Raw genomic sequence first — 27,014 nt, 5'->3', positions numbered from 1 at the left:
TAAAGATACAATTAGGTAAGAACAATTAGGTAAGAACACACGCACGCAAGCGCGCGCCACTGAAACCACAATATCCACTTTCGCTACGAGAGACGCGAGTAAAATGATTGTTAAAATGTAGCGATGGAAAAACTGCAAAAACATGAGATAAATAAAGCACAGAAACAAGAGAGCATTGCAGATCGTAGGAGATTCAATATTACATACCAATCACTACACTGCACACTGTACTTACTAAACTTCGGTAGCTAATGGAATGCAGGAATGGGTATGAAACTCTAAAATTCCTGCCAATCAAATGCTCTTGTGTTTCAAAGTTTTATCTCTTGTTCTGCAATTTATCCACTCCTACATATTAACAGTAACTTAGAAATAACATACTGTATTCACATAATACTTAGTCTTCGTTTTAGGAAAATCACTGAGTGTTAAATATAAAGTAGGAATGAGTCCCTTTAGTTACTAGTCAAATCGACCGTCCTGTCTGACTACATGCGGCCATCAACTAAGTTCAAATGCATCATCGCCAAGGGAGAACAAACGTTCATAGGACTTCCGTTGACTGGTGTCTTTGATAGTCCATTCTTGCCACACTCATACGAGCTTATTTAGCTTAGCAGAGGATGCTGGTTGTGCAAAGGTTAATGAAATAAAAATTTATCCCGTTCAGAGATGCCATCGAAGTAAAGATAACATAATGCTGACGTTTGTTAGGCCATTAAACAACAGGCAGGGACGTGGTGGTTGCTGGAATTCAAATATATATGCGTGTATAAGATTGAGTGAGGGGTGAAAAACAGGAAAGAGCTTAAGTTTTATTATTTCTCTTACGTTTCGGACTACACAGAATCCATGCTCAGAGAGACTCTATAAGTGTGAGGAAATTAGAGAAGCTTATACACAGGACGTCCCTGGGACCTTTGTCGTGCCTATTGCTGATTAGCTGCCCTGATCTGTTGTGCTGACCTGACCGGGTGGTCTTGCCATGAATGACCCCGCATCTTCCTATGCCTAATTGCTCCCTCAGCCCCACCTATTTGGGGAGGTAAAAGCTACACCTGCCGCAGTGATGGACCAATACATAAAGCCATCTCTATGATTAATGACTTTTTTTTAAATATACGTGCCGTCTCTCAAACTTTTCTCATCGTTTTATCCAATACTTTCTTTAAAATCATCGATTCCTGCCATGTTGGTAGATGTTGGCATTGACCTATATGCAGAAATAAGGAATTTGAAGTGTTATGTCTACGCACATCTGCCTTATGCTCTGTAAGTCTTTTCACAAGACCTCTCCAGGTCTCACCTACATACTTTTGGGAAAACATTACAAGGTATTCTTAAAATAAAACTGTTCTTATTAACCTTACTTTAACTTTTATCCTTTATTAGCTGACTGATCATTACCCCTGATGACAAAGCTATTATAATTTTTTGTAAAACAGTCACCTATTAAAGAAGCTTTGACCGAGAGTGAGGTTGATGTGTCTTCCGTTCTCTTTATTATAGCAACCAGAAAACAAAAATTGCGTCCCGGGGCTGAAGGGGTTCATCACCCTCTGTGCAGTTAATAGGCAAAGATGCAATCAGTCATCTTGGTGTTGGCATCGATTCCCGCACCGGCACAGAACATCTGACCAGGGTCTTATTTACTCCAGTCAATTCATCGCGTTGAACTAAAAATAGGAACAGGAACCTGGATTGCAAATCGTCGGGCGTGTATCATTTTCGAAGAGAATGTTTGGTTGTTTCATTGTTGATCTCTCTTCGCAACCTGAAACATTTCCCTGCCCCATCCAAGGATTAATATCGGGTTCTTTTCGGTCAGCGGTCCAATACGTCACCTCATAATCCAATGCCTGCAGGTAAAATACAGACTGAAATGTAAACTGATGGTTTCGTGTCGTATTCACTGGATTAACTGGACGCTTTCTATGCCATTCATACACCAAGTCTTCAAACTAAATAGTGGCACAACCTAGGGTCGGGGTCATGTCCTCTCAGCGATCCACTACGTAAATTCTAGACCACCGCCTGCACACTCAGTTGGCCATCTTTATACCTAAAACGGGCATTGTGTTAAATTAAATTACCTGCAGGTGAAAGCCAGTAGGTAGGTAAATAGTGACTGACAGAAGTAGATAGACAGACAGATAGATAGATAAACATATCGAAAAATAGATGTAGGGACAGACAAAGAGTAGATGAAAAATGAAAAGTATGTGATGTGTGTGTGTGTGTGTGTGTGTGTGTGTGTGTGTGTGTGTGTGTGTGTGTGTGTGTGTGTGTGTGACAACGCAAGGGCTGCACCTCAACGCCGTCACACGCACCTTGAACTTGTGCCAACTGACGTATCGATTACTGGTCCTACGTTACTTATACAGTCTTCGCTCTTCCCGTCCTATCTCTCTTTCTCGCACACACTCCCCCCCATGCGGACACACACACACACACACACACACACACACACACACACACATGCAGAGAGAGAGAGAGACAGACAGAGAGACAGAGACAGAGACAGAGAGAGACGCGTGCGTGCGCCACCAACAAACCCCACCTCTCCCTACACAGCCACCTATTCTGCCGTTCGTAAACAGGAACATGCAATCATCACCACCTCCTTCATCCACAATCACTCTTAACCCTATTCCCATTTACCATGCCATCATCCTTCATTAGCTCCCCCACTCTTATGCCATCGTCATCGTCGTCCGCAGACCGCCCAAATCAAACCTCCAGTCATATTTACTTCGTCTCGCCTCCACCTCCACATCCTTCCATTTTGTCCCATCCTTTCATCTCCCCCCCCATGCACCCTCCTTCACCCAGTCCTAACCCGTCTCAGCCCTCCACCCACTCCTACCCTCGTTTGTTCCTTCCACTCATTCCTACCTCCTCTCATACTAACACCACTTTCACATACCCACATTCAGAATAGCATGTTTGTTCTAATTTTCAAACATTTCTAACCCAGTTCAGGTCACTTGAACTAATAGAATTAGTAAGGCGATTCGGCAAGCAGCTGGGGATACTCATCCCTACTTTGTAATGAAGGCAATCAGGACTTAGCAGTCGTCATATGAGAGGTACAGTTCCGTCAGGTGAACATAAACCATATGCTTCCTTCTCCTATCCTCCCGCACACTGTCGCTCAGCATTCGCGTATTCATTTCCTTCCTTCCATAAGTCGTCCAGTCCATTTCTCCTATCCGCTAACTCATTCTCTGTACTGATCTGTACAGGCTAGTATTCCTTCCACCTAGTCCCATCCCACCTTCCTCCTCTGCCACTTTATCCTTTTCTCTCATTTGGTCATTCGACTTTCTATATTCTCTGTAATCTAATCCTATGCATCGCGTATTTCTTACAGCCCCAATACTTAATCACCGCTATATCCCATTCTTCCATCCTCTCACCTCGCCTTTTCCCCCCTTCGTATTTTTACCTCTTCCTTCTCTAACTATAACCCTCATCATCATCCCTCTTTATCCTTCACCACCCCTTCACCCTGCTACGATGTTCCACGCTTTTTCTTCCTCTCATTCCTCATAAAAATTTCCTGGAGAATATTTTCAAGAGCTTCGTGCACTGTTTCTAAAGTCGGTAGAAGTAGCAATACTCACTTGAGAATTATTACTGTATTGAAACAAGGAACATACCAGAGGCTACACAGTCACAATAGAAGTCGTGTCATGTTTTGTAAATGAATGTGCACCTAGCGTTGTTTTTTGTTTTCTGACATAAAAGCAACGCTGCTATTAATCTTTAGTCGCGTTGTCTAGATTACGTGTTACTGATGTTTTTCCACCTGACTTTTCGCGTCGACAACGAAAGCAGATATTATTTTTCTACCAGTATTAAGTCATCCTATCCTCCTCTCGCTTAAGTTTTATAATCAGTCTCCATACATTTACTCTTGTTACATATAGCATACACGTTGCTTTAGTATTTTCTACCGTTTGTTATGTGAGTTCACGGAAAGTAATAAAAAAAAATCACCAATGAAATATTTTTTCACTATTAAGCGTAACTGTTGCTTGGTTCTTTATCTCGCGTCTTGTCTGCGTTATTTTAAGAGTAGATTGTCAACCTCGAAATTATGAACATTTTTACTCACATCAAACATATAGGTGCTGGTTACGATTTATCCTCTGGTCTTGTCCAGGCCTTCAAATGACAGCTCTGGTACAGAGCTAGAAATCCTTACCTCGCCCAGACGTAGTCCGAAGAGGTGCTGTTTTTGGTCGAATTTCATTATTTCTTTGTTAGCAACCATTCGGAAAAAAAAAAAGAGGCTGAATGAAATTACATGAAACATTCAGTATATGTGGGCATTGGTTGCAAAAGAAAGTGATTAAATTTTGGAGGTACTCGAGTGAACCTGAAAGGTCAAAATCAAGGTCATGGATTTTCAGAAGGCTGTAACTTGAAACCGGTTGGAGATAGAGATTTTTACTATTATCAGCGTACAGGAACTCCCATATACCATTACCTTTGACCTGAAGTGATCTTGAAGGATCAAACTCAAGGTCACGGATAATCAGAGGGCTATAACTCGAAATTGGTTGAAGATAGATATTTAGTATTAACAAAAATAGGAAGTCTCATATGCGCTTTCATTTGGCACCACAACCTTTGACCTTGAGTGACCTTGAAAGGTAAATGCACAGTCACGGATTTTCAGAGGGCTATAACTTGAAAACGGTTGAAAATAACATAACTGCTGTCGGGCGAGGTTTCTTGTGCCTGGCACCACTTATTATTAAGATCAAGCTTAGTCTCTTGTTTTCTGCTTCAGTCCTTGTAGTGTGAACTAGCGAGGCAAGGAATCGATGTTGCTGTTATTAATTCATGCGAGAGGATTTTTTTCCCCTTTGCTAACCGTGGACGGCAAAACATATGTAATACCTTGTTATGTTGAAGCATTAGTTGAAAACTTAATTTAACCTCTCCAAAGCGAAGGAATCTCTCTCTCTCCAACGCTGAATAAAATCATCAAAATAAAAGGGTAAATAAAGCCAAAACTTGTAGACGAGAATATATTACCAAACAGTTCCGGCAGACATTGCCACAATCTTCAGTGGTCAGGACAACGCAAAGGGATGACATGCAGTACAGTGTGGGGACTTGTTATATGCACTTGCTAGCGCTCGTGTGTGTGTGTGTGTGTGTGTGTGTGTGTGTGTGTGTGATCTATAGTATCGAAGGAGTCAATGAAAGTTCACCTAACTCAATAATTCAGTCTCTCCCAAACTGAATGAAATCGGTTGGATGTCGTATGACTGAAATAAATACTGGGTCATCTGACTGAGCTGGATAAAGTATGAGACGCAAAATAAACTGCTTAGACATGCAATGGGGCCTCCCATGGCGTACCACCCCACATTGCATGTAACTTAAATTTTATACAGAAGAGTTGATTATGTGCTGTTTTGTAGTCGGAAAAAAATATATATATATATATATATATATATATATATATATATATATATATATATATATATATATTTAAATATATAGGTTTTACGCCTGGTTTCCCCGAAGGGCTAAGGCGTTGCCCCTGGGTAGAGGACTTTTGGACTGGAGCGTGTAGCATTTTATGACCGGATGCCCTTCCTGATGTCTACCAATGACCCTTGGGTGGAATCGATCCTCCGACCCTTCGGTCAGAGCGGAGCGCTCTAACCCACAGACCCACGGCTGCTACTATATATATATATATATATATATATATATATATATATATATATATATATATATATATATATATATATATATATATATATATATATAAAAGGCTGAAAGAGTGAGGCTGCCAGAGAATAAAAATTACACAACTACTTTTTGTATGGCTGCCAAATAAAATGGACATTGCAAGATAAACTCTCATACATAAAGGATGTTTTCAAGTCAAGGGTTTAAAAATCAGAACCTGACTAAACAGGCACATAGACAGACTCGATAGAAACACCCATTGAAAGTCTGGCACACAACCAAACAGACGCTCAAATAGACATACTGACTGGAGCACCAGATATAACAACAGAATAACCCCATCACGCAGAAAGTAAGACACACACACACACACACACACACACACACACACACACACAAGTACAGAGGGATATTTACATATTCCCTTCCAGCTAAGTGGACGGTAAAGCTGTCTCTTATCATAATTTGTTCCGTAATGTACAACTCCTACTTAAAAATAACATTTTTCGGAGTCCCATTACTGTGCCAGTCAGACTAATGGCCAAAATTATCCCTCCCTGTCTCTCTACACCCAGTGGTTCAACAAAGAGCAAGGTAAGAAACTGTCTGAAGCAGCTCGTATTCTAGGAGATAATTAGGACTTGAAGACAATTGCATGTTGGCCTTAGTGATGCTTGGCCACTCAGCGGGCATCAGTTTCTCTCTCTCTCTCTCTCTCTCTCTCTCTCTCTCTCTCTCTCTTTCATGCATTCGTACTGTGAAATGTATGCACGGCATCCAAGGAAGATGAGGCGTGATAAAGAAAGCCACACCATTTTTTCTTGCCTCGTTGTTCTTGCCGTCAGTTTTTCTCCAGATACATACTGCAGAGGTGAATGTCAACCACAGAGTATATGAGCATATCAATACTATAGGGTAAATTTCTATCTTTATCGCTCTGTTTATCTATTTTTCCGTAAATCTCTTGTCTGTTAATCTGGATGAACTGCCTCATGCAGCATTCTACTAGTGGTAGGTTCAACTCAAGGATTTCTAACAGTATCAGTCCACTGACGACCCTTCTTCCCAGGAAATACCACCTTTCTTTATATACTGTACAAATTAGATCATCAAAGTAATCGTAATTTTGACCATTTATATTCCTTACTGAAGGATGGGGCGAGTTATGATACAGAATGAAAAAAAAAGAAACGAATCTGGAATAATTATTCACAGCAGTCACAAGAAAAGAACCACATAATCATTAACCCAGGATTCAAGGTTCGATCATCCTTGCCTCACTTTACAAGAGTGTATATTTGAGTGTGTGTGTGTGTATATATATATATATATATATATATATATATACATATCTGTATATATATATATATATCTGTATATATCTATATATATATATATATATATATATATATGATTGTTGATTAAGTGTTAATATTGGGGGTGGGGTTATGAGGGGTAGACCGAGAAAGACATGGGACGAGGTCATTAAGTGCGACCTTAGGGTTAAGGGACTGAACAGGGAGGCTGCAATGGATCGTGCAGCGTGGAGAGCCGCCAGGTGACCAAGGCCGACACATGCAAGCATGTTAGAGCCTTTAAAAACGAACGAAAACGATATATGCTTGTTGATTTAAACACGGTAGCACTTTTAACATTGTAAATCTTCTTAGTAATATTTTCAATTTTCCTCACAAATACTCTTCCTTCGCGGGAGTGAGCGAAACCCAACTCTCCAAAGTTGTTCATTTTTATTCAACGCTTCTTCTACGGCAAGAGATCATAAGGTATGGAAAGACCACAGCCACATCTGAGAATGAATTATATTTACAAAGATAAGTGTGAAAGTCCATAAAACTTGGAGCAAATGAATATTTAATTTAAAGGTAATCGAAGCAATAATATAAAATATATACGCTAATCTCAGCGATATAACTTTTACGATACTTCAGGCTAATAAAGTACCTATAAATACACAAACACCATACTTTTAATTATGGTTTACAGGAAAAATACATCATGACAGTACAGATGACACGGCGTGTACTACATACTGATATTGCAGAACTAAACCTATTCATGCGTTGTTCCTACATCTGTGTTTATATCCTACGCACAGGCTGGGGATCGTTGGCTCGGCTAGACCAGATGCGGACTGATCTCAAGCATGTAGGGGGTGGGGTAGACGGGGGAGGGGACAGGGAGAGGGTTGGGCGGATTATCTTTTTTTTTTTTTTATTTTTTTTTTATGTGTCCGACTCTGGGCATAGGCTTCACAGCCTGCTCTCAAGGCCCAGTTGTCCTCCTACATACCATACACCTCTACATGTCACCACTTTCGGCGCTAACACCCACCGTCCATATTGAATACATGCTAGGGCTGTCTCATACAGGACCGGTGGATTGGTATGTATGTCTTTGCTCTTTGAACGGCTGCGTGTAGCACTATCAAACAAGGATATGTTCGTACTCATGTTAGTTTGTATATTAATCACTGGTGCTCATTCACTTATATTAATTACTTCTAACATTTTCAGTTTTCTCCAGTCATTGCAATGTGCGACAGTTTTGGTGTTCTCGGCTATACTGTTTCCATCAACATCAGTTCTGTGATGTCCTATATGATGTTTGGTGGCTCCATCCTGTACATGAAGAGACAGTCGACGACCTACCTACGTACCGGTAGCTATTATTGCGAGGCACGCTGTCGTCGGGAGTACATTGACATTCATACACTACGTGGGTTTTAGTCATCATCCCTGTCTGACTGGTTAAGTTGTTTTTCATTACCATGGCACTAGTACACGGGTTCTTGTAGTAGATGGCAATGGGGATCTTAAAATTTTCATTAGAGGGTTAATAGTTTCTTTTCACAATGTCCTTAATAGCCTTTTCATTCTTTTCATATCTGTTGGCAAAAGTGTTGCAGTAAAACACAGTAATGTCATTGGTTTTGGTTTTAGATTGGCCTGATACATAAAGTTCAAGATATTTGCTAATGATACTGCGAAAGTCTTTGTTAGTGTAGCCATGATCTACTAGCATCTGGCGAAGATGTTGCAGCTCTCGGTTTATAGACTGCCAGGAGGAGCATATTGAAATGGTCTACTTAACATATGCTCTGATGACACCTCTCTTGTAGTTCTGAGCTCATTCGCATCTGCCGTTCATACATTTTTCCATGTTGGTTGACTTATCATATACGTCAGTAGTGAAGCTGTAACTCGTGCTGCCTACCAACACATCCAACCAACATCGCGAGCTACCACCACCAGAAATACCAAGAAAAAGCATGGGAGGATTGCTAAAAGCCTGCACAACTGAAGCGCCATTCAGGTGTACAGAAGGAAAACTGTACGTTCAGAAGGATGGTGTCGACATGGGGTCTCCGCTAGGAATGCTCTTTGCACAAGCCTTCATGTCTCATGTAGAGCACCTGGCGTTTGAACACCGAGATGGTAAACCTCAAATCTACTGCAGGTACATTGATGATATCTTTGTGGGTGCAGCAAATCAAGATCGACTTGTGCAACTAAAAACATGCCTAGAAGAAATATCTGGCTTACGATTCACTGCTGAGGTTAACAACAATGGTTAACTCCCTTTCGTGGATGTGTTGGTAGACTGCACGAATGACAGTTTCACTACTGATGTATATCGTAAGCCAGCCAAGACGGAAAAATATATGAACGGTAGAGATGATAGCTATTTTAGTCAAGAGCTGAATAGACCAGCAACTCAAATAGATTATTATCTTTATTACCACTGTAATATTGAAAAAAAAAAAGTAATAAAAGTAATAGTATATGGTTGGTAACCACATTTGTTGGCGCGTTTGGTGCCAACGGATTGTATTATGAGGGTTAGTGTTAACCTTCACATTACAGCTCCAAATGGTGAACTGTATTATGAAGGTTGGTTTTGGTCTTCACAATATGATTCTCAAATTGATGGAGGTGTGTTATAAAAAATATATGTAAACAAACAAAAGAAGTAGTAGATATAGTAGTAGTACTAGTAATACCGTAGTAGTAGTGTTACTAGTAATAATAGCAGTAAACACAAAAGTACTAGAAAACGACTAAGTACAGTAGTAGTGTTTGAATGTCATATGAATATTAATGGGCCATGGAAGAGGTGGACGTGAGCCTTCTGTGGTCACAAGTACAGGACCCCAAGGTGGGTAAGAGGTGGTGATGGGGGCGTAGGGATTTTGCTATTTATCATACCATACCTCATGTCACCCAACCTCTCTCTCTCTCTCTCTCTCTGTCTCTGTCTCTGTCTCTCTCTCTCTCTCTCTCGGCCCCGTCATTGTGAGGACTCATATAACCTCAAGTATTTTCTCCTTACATCGCCCATGCCTCTGGCGATTTAATCTCTTCGAATCTCAAGTATCACCTGTTTGTTTTCTCTTACCCGCGAGTCACGCAGGTTGATCATTTTCTTGTTTCATTTCCTGGTATTGTTTTAACTTTTTTCGGTACAGGGATGATTTTTTACTTGTGGCACCGAAGGCGTAGATATTAACTACGAGTCAGTTTCTATGTATATATATATATATATATATATATATATATATATATATATATATATATATATATATATATATATATCCATCGATCATCCAGTCCTACATTGCCCCATGAGGAGCGTAGGAGCCCGGGCCTAGGCAATTGGTCCCAACGTTTAAGATGAGAATGACCAGCCTCACTCATCCCTGAGTGGCATTACATGAGCAATCAACCCCAACCACTCCTTGGATATAAACCTTCATCGGCTCAATCCGATTGGAGCGCAATAATTACCCACTAAACCACCAGGCGCCAAAATTTGGTTGTATGGTTATTACCCAGCGAAGTAAATGGTTTCCTGGTGCACAGGAATCCATTTGGCTTGTCACTCAGTGTAGAGTCACCCACAGGCTGAAGGAAGTGGAAAGAATGAAGGAAAGAAAGACAGGAGAGGGAGTGTAATGTCACCCATAGGCAGAAGAACAAGGAAAGAATGAAGGAAAGACAGAAGACAATGGAAGGAAAGAAGAATGGAGAGGAAAGGGCAGACACCCGAGGGCGCACTACATCGAGTGAGTGGATGGTGAGCGCCCCCATCTACCACAAAAAAAAAAAAAAAAAAAATATATATATATATATATATATATATATATATATATATATATATATATATATATATATATATATGGGGGGAGGGGGAGATATGATTCAGTTTTGTCGGAGATCGATCAGGGGTTAAAGATCATGGGTCACAGTCGAAGTCTTGGTTGCAACATTTCCCATGAATATTTGATTCGATATAAATCAAACTTTAAAATTCACTGCGTGTGGAACTGGGGGGAAATTATTTATTATGTAAATCAATCCAAAGTCAATATCATAGGAAGAGGCTAGAGTTTGGGCGTGTCGTCGCTGTGCTCTCTGATCACATTTAATCTAGTTGTTACTGGAGTTGCTGTACTTTGGCAGAATTTCGAAATAGGGCATCGGCATGAAAATACCGTCCTTCCTACTAGGCAGATTATCAAAGAATGAATAAGCTCACCATACACTACCATGTTTCACCATCCCCGCAAGTACCACTAACTCATTTCCACTCTCCCCATCCACTTCTGCTCTGATGTGGTGAATATCAGAACAATGAATGTCTTGCCTACCCGCCGACCTAAAGAGGCCATATTCACAGAGCATACTTACTCCATCAGGCCTTACCACCTATCTCCTTTCCAACTCATCTCACCCTCTCTCGTCTCCACCCTCTCCACCACATTAGATTCGATATATCTCAGAAACCCTTTGCACCGATAGGGCTGATATTTAGCTTTTTTTTTTTTTTTTTTTTTTTTTTTTAAGCAAGACTAAACTTGATTTATTTTTATGTACATCAACATGATGGACTTATGGTAATCTTATCAGAGGGATAATGACTGAAGGCTGAAATGAACTGAAATAACTAGAGTAGATCAAATGTTGCCTGAATGAATGAGACTGGATCTAAACTGATCTGACTGGACCCGAGTGGCTGTGAAGGCCGTGAACGGATGCGGACGTAACTTGAGCTGATTAGACCAAAATAAGAGTAATGGGTCTGACTGGATCTGAGGTGTCACTGGTGACTCTAAATGAACTTTACTGGTCCTGAGCGAACCTGAATTGATCTGGCAAAGCCTGATTGGATGTGAAGGACCTTAATGGACAAGAACTGAACCCAATGATCCCAAGTGGACCCAAATGACCTTGAATGCATCTGAAAGAGTTTGAATGAAAATGAAAGACACGAATGACCCTAACTGGAGGTCAGTGGACCTAATTGAGCTGAATAGCCCTAAAGTGACCTGATATGATCTGACTGGGTCAAAGCAGATGTGATAAAACCCGACTCGACCTGATGTGGTATTTATTGAAGTGAATGAGAGTAATATTTAAACTGACTTTAAACAATCTGCTTGAGAAGGACTGGATGTAAAACGCAGAAATGGACATCAAATGACATGAGCTGAACTAAATGGGCCTGACTGGATATATTGTACCTGCACTAACAAGACAGACCTTTGAAGCCCTGAATAGTTCCCAACATACTGCTATGATCCAATAAATTATGTTCACGAAAGAAGATAATCCTGGCAATGAAGGATTAACCAATGGTTACACAGTAATGCTGGTATTATTTCATGGCAGTTATACCCTGTAACATGACTGCTTGTGGTGGCACCCTGTTGGTTCAGACTTATGATATATACACTGTAGAATACTCCCCCAGTATCCCTGCTTGTCGTACGAGGCGACTAAAAGGGTTGGTGGTGGGTTAGTGCCCCACCCCGTAAAAAGAACTAACTAAAAAAGCGAACAAAGCGCCTCGGACCCGGACGGACCATACGTTGACGACTAAGGAACGGACAAAGGACATTCTTATGGTGGGAACGTGGAATGTGAGAGGAGTGAATGATGAAGTGAAAGAGAGAGAGATTGTTCAGGTGCTTGAGGATGCAAAAGTGGATATATGTGGATTGACTGAAACTAAATGAAAGGGTGAAAGGGTGAGAGAATGGGAATATGGTTTAGGTATATGTGCGGGAGTCAATGAAAAGGAGAGGGCAAGAGAGGGAGTATGTCTGATGATAAGCAAGTAGTGGAAGGAGAATATAAGAGAGTATGGAGCAGTGGGTGCAAAGATTGTATGGGTGAGGATGAAAGTAGGTATACAGGCGTAGGCGATTGTATGTGTGTATGCCCCGACAGAGGATCGAGTGGCAAGAGTGAAAGATAAGTTTTGGGCGAGTGTAGAAGCGTGTATGGACAAGTTTGAGAGGAGTGAGAGAGTGCTGTTGATTGGAGACATGAATGGCAAAGTTGGGAATGTACGAGTGGATGGAGTGGTTGGTCAGTGGGGTGTGCCAGCTGACGTAGATGGGAATGGAAGTGCTTTGGTGGACATCTGTGCCTATAAGGGGTTGGCAATAGCCAACACCTACTTTCGGCATAAGATGATCCACCGGTATACATGGAGAGTAATGAGGAGGATGGATGGTGAACTTGTTGAACGAAAGGCAATGATAGACTACGTGTGTGGATGAGCGAATGAGAAGACAAGTGTTGGATGCAAGAGTGTGGAGAGGGTGGGGGAATGGAGTCTCGGACCATCACTTAGTGATGGCCAAGGTAAAGCTGCAAAGAAAGTGGTTGAGGAGACGAAGGGGAAGACAAGAGGAAGCAACTCCCGTGAGAAGAGTGGAGAAATTGCAAGATAGTGAGAAAATGACAGAGTATAAGAGCATAGTGGAAGAAAGACTGGGAAGGTATGAGCTAGAGCAGATGGAAGGGGTGGAAGACGTATGTAAGATATTCACGGAAGAGATAGGCACAGCGTGTGAGGCGGTTTGTGGAGTGAGGAGAAGATGCAAGGGTGTGCAAGGGACAGCATGGTGGAATGATGAGGTGAAACGAGCTGTGGAACAAAAGAAGAAGGCATATAGTGAATGGTTAGCGAGTAGAGGTAGGGGAGAAGACGAGAGAGAGAAGAGAGAGGTATATGTGAGCAGGATATGGGAGGTTAAGAGACTGGTGAAGGAGAGTAAAAAGAAAGTGGATGAAGAGTTTGGGAGGAATCTGAGTGTGAAATGGAGGGAGAGTAAGAAATTGTTTTGGAAGGAGGTAAAGAAAGTAAGGCAGTGTGAAAGGGGAAATAGTAGGGGAGTGAAAGATAGGAATAATAAATTGTTGGTGGAGAAGAGAGAGAAACTGAGGAGATGGAAGGAGCACTTTGAGGATTTGTTGAATGTGGAGAGTGAGAGCAGTGCGAGTATAAGTGGTTGGGGAATGGCTGGGAGAAGAAGAGATGAGAGGAGGGAGGAAGAGATCAGTAAGGTGGAAGTAGTGGAAGCGATGAAGAATGTTAAGTTGGGAAAGGCCCCAGGAATTGATGGAGTGTGTGGTGAAATGCTTAGGTATGGGGGTGAGATTGTTGTGGAGTGGATATGGAAGTTGTGTAGATTGGCTTGGGAAGAGGGAAGGGTTCCAGAGGACTGGAAATTAGGTATAATTGTTCCTTTATACAAAGGAAAAGGAGAGAGAGAAGTATGTGGTAACCATAGGGGTATTTGCCTACTTAGTGTGACTGGTAAAATATATGGTAGAATACTCATTGATAGGGTTAGGCATATGACAGAGGAGCTAGTTGGAGAAGAACAAGGGGGATTTAGGAAGGGAAAAGGGTGTGTAGATCAGATATTTGTTCTAAGATGTTTAGTGGAGAAGTATCTAGAGAAGGGAAGGAAAGTGTATGCTGCCTTCATGGATTTGGAGAAAGCTCATGACAGAATAGATAGGCAAGGTATGTGGAAGGTATTAAGAATATATGGAGTGGAGGGGAAATTGATGAGTGCTGTGAAGAGTATGTACGAGGGAGCTAGGGTTACGGTGCGAGTGGATGGTGAGCTGAGTGAGTTCTTTGATCTCAATGTGGGACTGAAACAGGGTTGTGTGATGTCTCCATGGCTGTTTAATATATATATGGATGGGGTTGTAAAGGAGGTGCAGGGTAGGGCAGTGGATGTGGGGGTGGCTCTAATGAATGAGGGTGAGATTTGGAAGCTTCTGGTGTTGCTGTTTGTTGATGATACAGCACTGTTGAGTGAAGATGAATGGGAGTTGCAAGGTTTGGTGAATGAATTTGGGACAGTGTGTAGGAGGAGGAATCTGAAAGTTGATGTAAACAAAAGTAAAGTTATGGTGTTTGAGAGGAATGAAGGCACAGAGTGTGCAGTGAGGTTGGATGGTGAGGATACGGAGAATGTGAGTGCATTCAAGTACCTGGGTAGTGTGATGAGTAAGGATGGAACTTTGGGGGATGAAGTGCGTGAAAGGGTACAGCAGGGAAGGAAGGTCGTTGGTACACTGAAAGCAGTGATAAGAAATAGGGAGGTGAGTATGGAAGTTAAGAAGTCACTGCATGATAGTATTGTGATCCCTACCCTGACGTATGGAAGTGAGGCATGGACCTTGCAAGAGGGGAACAAGTCAAGAGTGAGAGCAGTGGAAATGAGTTACTTGAGAGGAGCATGTGGAGTGACGTGGAGGGACAGGTTGACGAATGAAGAAGTGAAGGAATGCTGTGGGGTGGATGTGGATGTGGTTGAGAAGATTAGGAGAAATACACTGAGATGGTTTGGACATGTGGAGAGAATGGAGAATGAAAGACTGACTAAGAGGGTGTATGTAGGTAAGGTGGAGGGAGGGAGAGGGAGAGGTAGACCGAGGATGAGGTGGAGGGATGGAGTTGACAGGTATATGAGGTACGGGGGGGTGAGTTGGGGGGAGGGTAGTCAAATGGTGGGTGACAGAGCGACTTGGAGGCGTTTTGTTTGCGGCCACCCTTTGCGGGATTAGGGCGTCGGGCTATAGATAGATAGATAGATAGAGAAATTCTTATACACAAGCAATACCATTTGACCCTTCCACCTTCACACCCAACCTTCTCAGTGAACAAATCCCAGTCAATTTGTGCACTCTAGAATGAGAATAGGTTAACTGTGGTTATTATTACCTCTCGGAAAGATCTAATCCTGCAGTTAATACACTTATTTATAATCTTCACCGTATCTCAAGGTCCAAACATTTACAGCATTCCACAGGGAGGCAGAGATTGGAGAGCTTCTCCTCCTGCAAACTTAATCCCAAAGTATTTAACAGTATTACTAACCCTCGTGTAGTCGACAGGTATAGATACAATATAACTAAATCATTTTATCAGACATTGGTGACAATATTTGTCAGCCTCACTCCTTTAAAATTAGTAAATTTTAGCTTTTCCTCAGAATCGTCGCCCACTCCAAAACTTCCGCTCCATTATCATCCAGTCTCAGTTTTGGAAACCCACAACGATTAAGGTTTCCTGTGACACCCTCATCTGAAAAATATCGTGTGAAGGTAGCTAGGATTAACTTTAAGATGACGTGAAGACAGCGGAAATTCTAGCTTTTTCATAAGAACATCCCACACGCCCAGTCCCCCTCGGTTTCCCTAAGATCCTCAAAGATTATGAAAAGTAAGGATGCTATGGAAAATCTTCTGGATGTAACCCGAATAAAGAAAAAAAAAAAAACATAAAAATGAGGAAATATGAACTTTTCCTAAAGACCATCACTCTTACCTAGTCTTCCATCCCCACCATCACTCACTCTCAGTTTTTCAAAGCCGCCAATAATTATGCCATAACCCTGAGTGATAACTGGGACTCCGACGGTGCTTCAGACTCTCCATGAACCATTTGGCCTAAATTCACCTTCTAGATTCACGAAGTTTCTTGAATTGTCAGGTTACTTGCTACATATTCTCTTAATTTGGAGTTCTATAATCAGAAAGTAAAGGAGACAATCCTGTGTAAATAGCTCCCAATTTGTTTACCTTTAGTCCGATGACGCTTTTTTTATGGTTTATTCTTGCTACCATAGGACAATTTAATTCAAATTAAGACACGATGATAGTAGTGAAGGTGTTAACAGCGGCTATGAGTAACTAATCCAAAAGTGAGAAGGGTCGTCTCTTGTTAGCAAGAATATAATATATAATACGTCATCTGGGAGAAAGGCTTAAATTGCTCCAACAAATTCTACCCCAATTAATCGGTATGCTTTGTCTTTATTTTCTCTAATGCAAGGAAGAAGACAGCAAAGGCCCGTAAACCGTTACTTCCAAGAAATAAAAAAAACATTAGAGAGCCAAAATCAAGATGCTTTCCTTTGGAGATGCCTGGACATACTGCGTTTGAAAGACTGGAGATCATGGGAAGTAGGAAATACAGACAAAGGGAGGCAGTTCCGGAGCTGACCTGTTGCATAAATGAAGGACTGAGAGTAACTGTTAACTCATGCATTAGAGAGTTGGACAGAAAAGGAATGGGAGTTTGTTGCTAGGCAGGTGGGGCTGTGGCTCAGTCGGTAGAGAGGTGGGCTACAGTCCCAAGGGACCCAGGTTCAAATCCCCGCTGGGGCAGGGAACAGTTTAAGGATTTGAATTACATTAAATCAGGCTTTACTGATCTACCAGAAGCCCCGCCGACATGTCGTAAAAATACCCCCGCTAATACCAATACACCAGTCCTGTATGAGACAGCCCTAGCATGTATTCAATATGGACGGTGGGTGTTAGCGCCGAAGTGGTGACATGTAGAGGTGTATGGTATGTAGGAGGACTGCTGGGCCTTGATAACAGGCTGTGAAGCCTATGCCCAGAGTCGGACACATAAAAAAAAAAAAAAAAAGTACGAGAAAGTCGTAGACGTGGAGGGATGCATGCGGAGAGTTCACAGAAGCAGTGATCATTGAAGTAGCGATAGAAAAGAGATAAAGATGCAACAGTCCGGCTAAGAGACAGAGGTTGAAGGGAGCCAGTAAGTGAAGGAGAGTTAATGAGACGAAAAGCCTTTGACTACACATTGTTGAGAAGAGCTGTATGTGGGGAGCCTCTCCACACATGAGAGTTGTACTCTACACAGGGGCAAATAAAACCCGTGTATAAAGTCAACAACTGTGCAGCGGTAAGGAAGCCACGGAGACAGATTAGCACACTTAATCTCTTTGAAGAAGATTTTGCAAGAAATGTAATATGATCTTTCCAAGATAAGTCCCGAGAGAATGCAACTCCAGGTATGTTTAAGGATGATGCAGGATTGAGCTGGATATTATTAAACATTAGTGGGTACTCCAGTGGAAGATTTTGTAAGGTTGATAGGTGTAAAAACTGAGTCTTTGATGCATTAAAAACAACAAGATTACTTTTATCCCAGTAAGAGATACGTGCCAAGTCAGACATTATGTGTGCCATAGCCTCATCCCCCGTTTGTTGAAGTAACTGCTGAGATGGATGTTACGAAAACCAAATGGAAGGGTGAAGAGTGGAATCATCAGCGTATGAGTGGATAGGGTTAGATATACAGTTTAGAAGGTCATTGACGAATAGAAGGAAGAGAGTTGGTGATAGGACAGAGCCTTGAGGAACACCACTGTTGATACATCTAGGAGATGAATCGTGGCCGTCTACAACAGCAGCTAAAGAACGACCAGGAAGGAAGCTAGAGATGAAGGTACAGAGAGAAGGATAGAAACCATAACAGGGCAGTTTGGAAATTAAAGATTTATGCCAGACTCGAACGAAAGCCTTTGAAATGTCATGTGAAATAGAAGAACTTCCTCCAAAGACCAGAAAGGAGGATGACCAGGAGTCTGAAAGGTAGGTGAGAAGTTCCCCAGTGGAGCGTCCCTGAGGAACCCATACTGACGATCAGAAAGAATGTTGCGATGGGAAACATGCTTTTATTTTTTTTTTCTGTTAAGAAAAGACTCGAAAACTTTTGAGACACACGATGTTGAAGCAATTGGGCGGTAGTTAGAGGGATGGAAATGGTCACCCTTCTTCGGGACAGGCTGAATGAGAGCAAATTTGTAGCAAGAAGGAAAGGCACAAGTTGAAAGACAAAGGCGAAAGAGTTTACCCAGGCAGGGTGTAAGCACAGAAGCACAGTTCTTGTGGACAACAGAATGAACCCATCAGGCCCATATGCCTTGGTACTATTGAGGCCAGTGATGGCAGAAAATACATCAGTTGAAGAAACTTTAATGTTAGCCATGAGGAAGTTATGGGGGGGGGGAGGAAGTGATGGAGGAACAGCGCCGGAATCGTCTAAGGTGGAATTGGAGGAGGAAATCTGAGTGAAGAGATCTGCATTATCAGTAAAAGAAATAAGTACGGAACCATTAGTGTAGAAAAGAGGAAAGGATGATGAGATAAAGTTATTAGAAAGGTTTTTGGCAAGGTGCCAGAAGGAGCGGGAAGAAATTGCGTTTGAGAGTTGATAGCATTTAGTGTGGATGAAATTATTTTTAGCAGAGCGAAGAACAGACTTAGCATGATTCCGGGCAGAAACATAAAAAGGATGTGATTCAGAGATGGGTTGGCTCTGGTACCTTTTATAGGCCTTCTCCTTGTTGTGGACAGCATTAGAACAAGCGTGATTAAACCAAGGCGTTTTTGCATTAGTCAAAGGATATAAGGAAGGAATGTATGCTTCCATGCCCATGAGAATAACCTCTGTAATGCACAAGGTACACTCAGATGGCTCCAGGCTATGGAAGCAATAATCATTCCAGAGAAAATCAAAGAAGTACTGCCCGAGGGCCTCCCAATCAGCAACTCCAAAGTACTACAATTGACGTTTCTTTGGAGTGTCCGCAGGCCTTATTGGAGCAATAGGACAGGTTAAAGCAATAAGGTTGTGATTGGAGGAGCCCAACAGAGAGGAAAGACTAACAGCGTAAGAAGAAGGATTAATTGTAAGGAAGAGGTCAAGTATGTTGGAACTCTCTCCAAGGCGGTCAGGGATATGAGTAGGGTGCTGTACAAGCTGCTGTAGCTCATTAAGGATAGAAAAGATGTAAGCTTGTTCACCAGGTGGATCAGTGAAAGGAGAGGAGAGCCAAAGATGGTGGTGAACATTGAAATCTCCTAGAATGGAGTTTTCAGAGAAAGGGGAAATGGATAGTATGTGTTCCATCATAGAAGTAAGATAGTCAAAGAATTTTTCATAGTCAGTAGAATTAGATGATAAGTAAACAGCACAGATACATTTAGTAACAGAATGAGAGGAAGCCGAAGCCAGAGAGTAGAGAATTAAAAAAAATCAAGTTCAGGAATACGAGTGCAAGGTAAGTCGTTGCATACATTTACAATACACAACAGTCACCTTTGATTCTGAAATGAGTATAGAGAAAGTAGGAGAATAAAGAGAAGGGTTTGCTATCACTTGCCTCAGACAGCTGAGTCTCAGTTAAGAAGAGATGATGATGTTTAGAGGAGAGGTGGTGCTCAACAGAGAGAAAGTTAGAGGAAAGGTCGCGAATGTTGCAGAAATGAAGAATAAGTGAGTCAGACAGTGGTTCCAGGCAACTCGTTGAGTCGTCACCGGGAGAGGGGCTGATGATGGAGGCATTTATGCCCCCCCCCCCAGGGGACCCCGAGGCTTGGTTCAATGACGCCATTGTCATACATATTGAATAGGAAGTGTTGCGTATTGTGCATGTAGTTGGGCGTTGACAGTTAGAGAAACTTGTAGTGGGGAGTATGCTAGCCTACTCTCTGTGTTGCAGCAAAGGAGAATAGTCAGGAACTAGTCCCGAGGGCTGATGAAACAGGAGCTCCAGCTCTCCCTGTCATCATCTTTCCATCCACCTTGGGAGTACTGCCCTGCTTGACTGATGCTACAGTGTACTTCCCTGGTTCAGTGTCTGTTCAGTACTAGAGGTATTTACCGATCTGAGTGCAAATTTCTGCTCCGTAGCGACAACAATAGTAAAAATACGGCTGACTATGTGGGTATTTCTTATAAATACCACCCTTTACTCCCCATATCTTTTCCCATTCCACCACCCACTCACCTTTGTCATTGTCCCCGTCCTCCTAATAACGGCCAAACTATGGTCTTTCTCGGGCATGAGCCACACAGGTTTTCGTCCCCTGTGAGAGCCGTCCTAAGCACTTGTTCCACCCTCAGTGTCTGGGATGTGAGAGATGAGAAGAGACAAGAGACTGTGATGAAGGAAATCATGTGGTGGCAGCCATAATGAAAAATATTAGCATTACTGTCGTCGTCAAATGGATGACAAACATCATCTGCAGGCAGCAAGAATGAAATGGTCAAGATGTCTATCGTCGTCGGTGGGATGGTAGGGTTGATAGGAGTCACGGACGAACAAGAAGAGGGGCGAGAGTTATGCCTATCGAATGCACGCAGATAGCCTTCTCCTAGTATATGAACTACAACATTCATATTCCATGTGTTTCTCGGCAAACATGGATGTGTCTGGGATTAGAAGCAGTGCCACCTTGAACAAAGAAAAAAAAATCAGAGATATGCCTATCGACTGCAAGACGGTCATTAAGACAGACAACCTGTGGCACACGGCCCGTAACGGTTAATTTTACATCCAGCTCCCTAACCCTTCCGTTCTGTTGAAGGAGACAAGTATGGGGTCACTTGGCACCGATGGCTATGGCTATTCATGTGGAGGTTATCAATTTAGGCTTCTTTTTACTCTTCACCAGATGTACCTTTATTTCCCAGAGGGTACTTAAAATGAGGTGAGAACAGCCGGCCGCTCGACACTGAGTGGTGAAAGCGACTGATAAACCCCAACCCTGATTTGGTTTTAAACTCTTCAAAGCAACTTAATCGACTGAATCACTGGGTGTCCAGTGACTAGTTTTATGGTTACCACCGCAAGCGGTAAATGACTTCTTGGAGTACAGTAAACCATTTGGCCTGTCTGCCAGTGCAGTTACCTAAAGGTAGCACAACGTCGAGTAGGTGGAAATATGCTCTCTGAACAAGTAGCTTGGTGGAAAACATCGTTACAAATTTCCCTTAAGTAGCGAGTGAATGTTCAAAACAGGAATGTTAATACCAGTAATAATAATAACTGCTTTTTAACAGTGATGCCAGTGATTAAAGATTTCTGTATTTTCTATCTATCTATACCTATCAATCTATCTATCTATTACCAGAAACCTTAATCCCGTAAGAGGTGGCCACAAACAAATTGCCTCCATGTCGCCCTGTCCCCCCCATCATTTCACTGCCTGCCCCCCGCCCACACCCCCCTCTCTCATATACCTCTCCACTCCATCCCTCCATCTCATCCTCGGCCTCCCCCTTCCTCTTCCCCCCACCACCTCACACACATACACTCTCTTCGTTAGTCTCTCACTCTCCATCCTCTCAACATGGCCAAACCATCTCAATGTAATTCTCCTAACACTTTCTATCACATCCACATCCACGCCCCAACTCTCCACTTCTTCATTTGTCAGTCTGTCTCTCCATGTAACTCTACATGCTTCTCGCATATAAATTATTTCCACTGCTCTAACTCTTGACTTGTGTCCTTCCAAAAAGGTCCTAGCTTGGCTTCCGTACGTTAGCGTTGGTATCACAATAGCTGTCATGCAGCAACTTTTTTACTTCCATGCTCATTTCACCATTTCTTATCAACTGCTTTCAGAAAACCAGCAACCTTTCTTCCCTGTTGTACCCTTTGAAACACTTCATCCTCCAAACTTCCATCATTACTCATCACACTACCCAAGTACTTAGACAGTCACATTTTCCATTTCCTCATCACCCAACATTACTGTAAATTCAGTTACTTCATTTCTCTCGAAGACCATAACTTCACTCCTTCCTACATTCACATGCAGATTCCGTTTGTTACATACTCCTCCAAACTCATTCACCATACCTTGCAGTTCCCCTCCGTCTTCATTTAACAGTACAGTATCAAACAACAGTACAGGAAGTTTCCAGAAACTACGGTCTCTCATTAGGGCAGCTTCAACATCCACTGCCCTACCTTGTATCTCTTAAATAATCCCATGTCACCTTGTCCATGGAGACATGACACATCCCTGTTTCAATCTAACATTTAAATATAAAAACTCACTCAGTTCACCATCCACAGTCACTGCAATCTTAGCACACTCATACATACTTTTCACAGCATTCAACAGCTTCCCATATACTTCATATATTTGTAATATTTTTCACATTCCTTGTCTGTCCACTCTGACATACGCTTTGTCCAGATCCATGAAGGCTGCATGAAAGTTTTTTTTTTTCCCCTTTTCTAGAAGTTTTTCTACTAAAGATCTAAGGATGAATATCTGATCTACACAACTTCTTCCCTTCACAACCCCCCCCCCTGTTTCTCTCCAACTAATTTGTCTATTAATTCCCTAACTCTGTCAATAAGTATCCTACCATATACTTTTCCAATTACACTAAGAATGCAAATGCCTCTGTGATTAGCACACACTTTTTCCCTCCTTTCCTTTGTACAGGGGAATTCTTATATATGACTTCTCATACAAAATTAATAAGCAAACAATAGTATCTCCTGGCCTGCACCTAGTTCCTAAGTGGTGGTAACCTGACCTCTTAGGAGGTAAGAGAAAAAGTGTGTGGGAAAGTTGGTGATGTTGGCTTGATGACCAAGAGAGTAGATTGTAGCACCAGTCGAGCAGGGCAGTACTCCCAAGGTGGGTGGAAAGCTGATGATAGGGAGAGCTGGAGCTCCCGTTTCATCAGCCCACGGGACTAGTTCCTGACCATCCCCCTTTGCTGAACTTTTTCAGTGTTTCAGTAACACAGAGAGTAGACCAGCACGCTCTCTAATACATGTTTCTATAACCATCAACACAAAACTACGTGCACAGTAAACACTACACTTCCTTCCCAAAATTGGAAAATTAAAATGGCGCATATTAATGATGCCTCGTAGTCCCCAAGGGGGGGGGGACCATAAATGCCTCCACCACCCACCCCTCTCCTGGTGATGACTCTAAGAGCTACCTGGAACCACTGTCTGACTCACTTCTTCATTTCTGCAACATTTGCAGCCTTACCTCTAACTTTCTCTCTGCTGAACATCACCTCTCCTCCTCTAAATCCCACCTTCTGTTCCTTACCGAGACTCACCTGTCTGAGGCAACTGACAGCAAACCCTTTTCTTTATCCTTCTACTTTCTCTATACTCATTTCAAAGCCAAAGGTTGCTGTTGTGTATATGTAAGCAATGACTTAGCTTGCTCTCGTGTTCCTGAACTTGATTCTTCTGAATTCTCTACTCTCTGGCTTCGGCTTTCCTGTCATTCTCTGACTAAATATATCTGCGCTGTTTACTTATCTCCTAATTCTACTATCAAAAATTCTTTGACTATCTTACTTCTACGATGGAACACATTCTATCCATTTCTCCTTTCTCTGAAATCTCCATTCTAGGAGATTTCAATGTTCACCACCGCCTTTGGCTCTCCTATCCTTTAACTGATCCACCTGGTGAACAAGCCTACATCTTTTCTATTCTTAATGACCTAGAGTAGTTTGTACAGCAAACTACCCGTATCCCTGACCACCCTGGAGAGAGCTCCAACATAGGCTACTTGACCTCTTCCTTACAACTAATCCTTCTGCTTACACTGTTAATCTTCCCTCTCCGCTGGGCTCCTCTGATAGCAACCTTATTACCTTAACCTGTCCTATTGCGCCAGTACGGCCTGCAGACCCGCCAAAGAAACGTTGACTGTGGCACTTTCGAGCTGCAGATTGGGAGGCCCTTGGGCAGTACTTTTCTTTATTTTCCCTGGAATGATTATTGCTTCCATGGCCGGGAGCCATCTGAGTGTGCGTTGCTCATTACAGAGGTTATTCTCTCAGGCATGGAAGCATACATTCCTTCCTTATATCCTTTGACTAATGCAAGAAAGCCTTGGTTTAATCACGCTTGTTCTAATGCTGTCCGCAACAAGGAGAGGACCTATAAATGGTAACAGAGCCAACCCACCCCTGAATCACATCTTTTTTATGTTTCTGCCCGGAATCGTGCTAAGTCTGTTCTTCGCTCTGCTTAAAATAATTGGAGTTGGAGAGTTGAGAACATTTTAGTCATCCGTACTAAAATGTTCTCAACTCTCCAACTCAAATTCTTCCAGCTCCTTCTGGCACCTTGCCAAAAACCTTTCTAACAACTTTACCTCATCATCCTTCCCTCCTCTTTTCTACTCTGATGGCTCTGTAGCTATTTCTTCTACTGATAAAGCAGATCTCTTCGCTCAGACTTTCTCCTCTAAATTCCACCTTAGACGATTCCTGTGCTGTTCCTCCATCACTTCCTCCCTCTGACTTCCTCATGGCTGACATTAAAATTTCTTCAGCTGATGTATTTTCTGCCATCACTGGCCTCAAGAGTAACAAGGCATATGGGCCTGATGGGGTCCCTCCTGTTGTCCTCAAGAACTGTGCGTCTGTGCTTACACCCTGCCTGGGTAAACTCTTTCGCCTTTGTCTTTCAACTTGTACCTTTCCTTCTTGCTGGAAGTTTGCACTCATTCAGCCAGTCCCAAATAAGGGTGACCATTCCCAACCCTCTAACTATCGTCCAGTTGCCTTAACATCGTGTGTCTCAAAAGTTTTCGAGTCTATTGTCAACAGATAAATTTTGAAGCATCTTTCCTATCAAACCTTCTTTCTGATCGTCAGTATGGTTTCCGTCAGGGACGCTCCACTGGCGATCTTCTCACCTACCTTTCAGACTCCCGGTCATCCTCCTTTCGGAACTTTGTGAAAGCTTTGCCATTGCACTTGACATCTCAAAGGCTTTCGATGGAGTCTGGCATAAATCTTTAATTTCCAAATTGCCCTCTTACGGTTTCTATCCTTCTATCTGTGCCTTCATCTACAGCTTCCATTCTGGTCGTTGTATAGCCGCTGTTGTAGACGGCCATCATTCTTCTCCTACGTCAATCAACAGTGGTGTTCCTCAGGGCTCTGTCCTATCACCAACTCTCTTCCTTTTATTCATCTATGATCTGAGCTCTACATCTAATCCTATCCACTCGTACGCTGATGATTCCACCCTTCACCCTTCCATTCGGTTTCCACAACGTCCATCCCAGCAGTTACTTCAACAAACAAGGGATGAGGCTATGGCACACCTAATGTCTGACTTGGTTCGTATGTCTGACTGGGGTAAAAATAATCTTGTTGATTTTAATGAATCAAAAACTCAGTTTTTACACCTATCAACCTGACAGAATCTTCAACAGAAGTACCCACCAATGTTTAATAATATCTAGCTCAATCCTGCATCATCCTTGAACATGCCTGGGGTTTCACACTCGGGATTTATCTTGGAAAGATCATATTGCATCTCTTGTAAAATCAGCTTCCAAGAGATTAGATGTGCTAAGCCGACTCCGTACCTTCTTTACCTATGCACAGTTGTTGACTTTATACAAGGGTTTTATTCTCCCCTGTTTAGAGCACAATTCTCATGTGTGGGGAGGCTCCCCACATACAGCTCTTCTCAACAGGGTGGAGTCAAAGGCTTTTCGTCTCATTAACTCTCCTTCTCTTACTGGTTCCCTTCAACCTCTGTCTCATCGCTGGACTGTCGCATCTTTATCTCTTTTCTATCGCTACTTCCACGGTCATTGCTCCTCTGAACTGTCTGCTTGCATCCCTCCACCTCTACAACAGGTGCGTAGCACCCATCTAGCAACAAACTCTAAATCCTTTTTCTGTCCAGCTCTCTAATGCAAGAGTTAACCTTTACTCCCAGTCCTTCATGTATGTAACAAGTCAACTCTGGAACTGTCTCCCTCTGTCTGTATTTCCTACTTCCTAAGATCTCCAGTGTTTCAAACGCAGTGTGTTCAGGCATCTCGAAATGAACAGATCTTGAATTTGGCTCACTTTCGTTTTTTTTTTTTTTTTTTTGGAGAGAATTGTTTACGGGCTCCTGGCCTTTGATTCCTTCTTAATCGCATTAAGAAAAAAAAAAAAAAAGCAGACCAGCTGAGAAAAGATGGAGGGGAAGAGCATGTGAACGCGGAAGAGGATTGGGGGGGGGCAGGAGGGTGTGTGTATATCAAAGTATCGGTTGACGCTATTTGTATGGATGGCCCATGAGCCTAAACAAATGTAATGCTTGGTAACTCCTAAACAGAGAAATACTATGTTTTTTAAGGATCTAGCCTTAATCTTAATCCTCTTACTTTCTATACTGAGAACATGAAAAGTAGTTATAGCATAATACCAGCTCCCAGAAACACTCGACAATAATCTCAGTATAATCATAATCTTTTTCTTTTATCTTCCATTCTTCTTCTTCTTCTTCTTTTCCAGCATTTTCTTCTTCTTCTTCTTCTTTTCCTTTTTCTTCTTCTTGTAATAATAATAAT

The sequence above is a fragment of the Coenobita brevimanus genome, chromosome 14 (genome assembly GCF_032717465.1).
Source record: "Coenobita brevimanus isolate Jiangsu-jjx chromosome 14, ASM3271746v2, whole genome shotgun sequence".
Lineage (NCBI taxonomy): Eukaryota > Metazoa > Arthropoda > Malacostraca > Decapoda > Coenobitidae > Coenobita > Coenobita brevimanus.
This window is presented reverse-complemented; position numbering follows the sequence as displayed.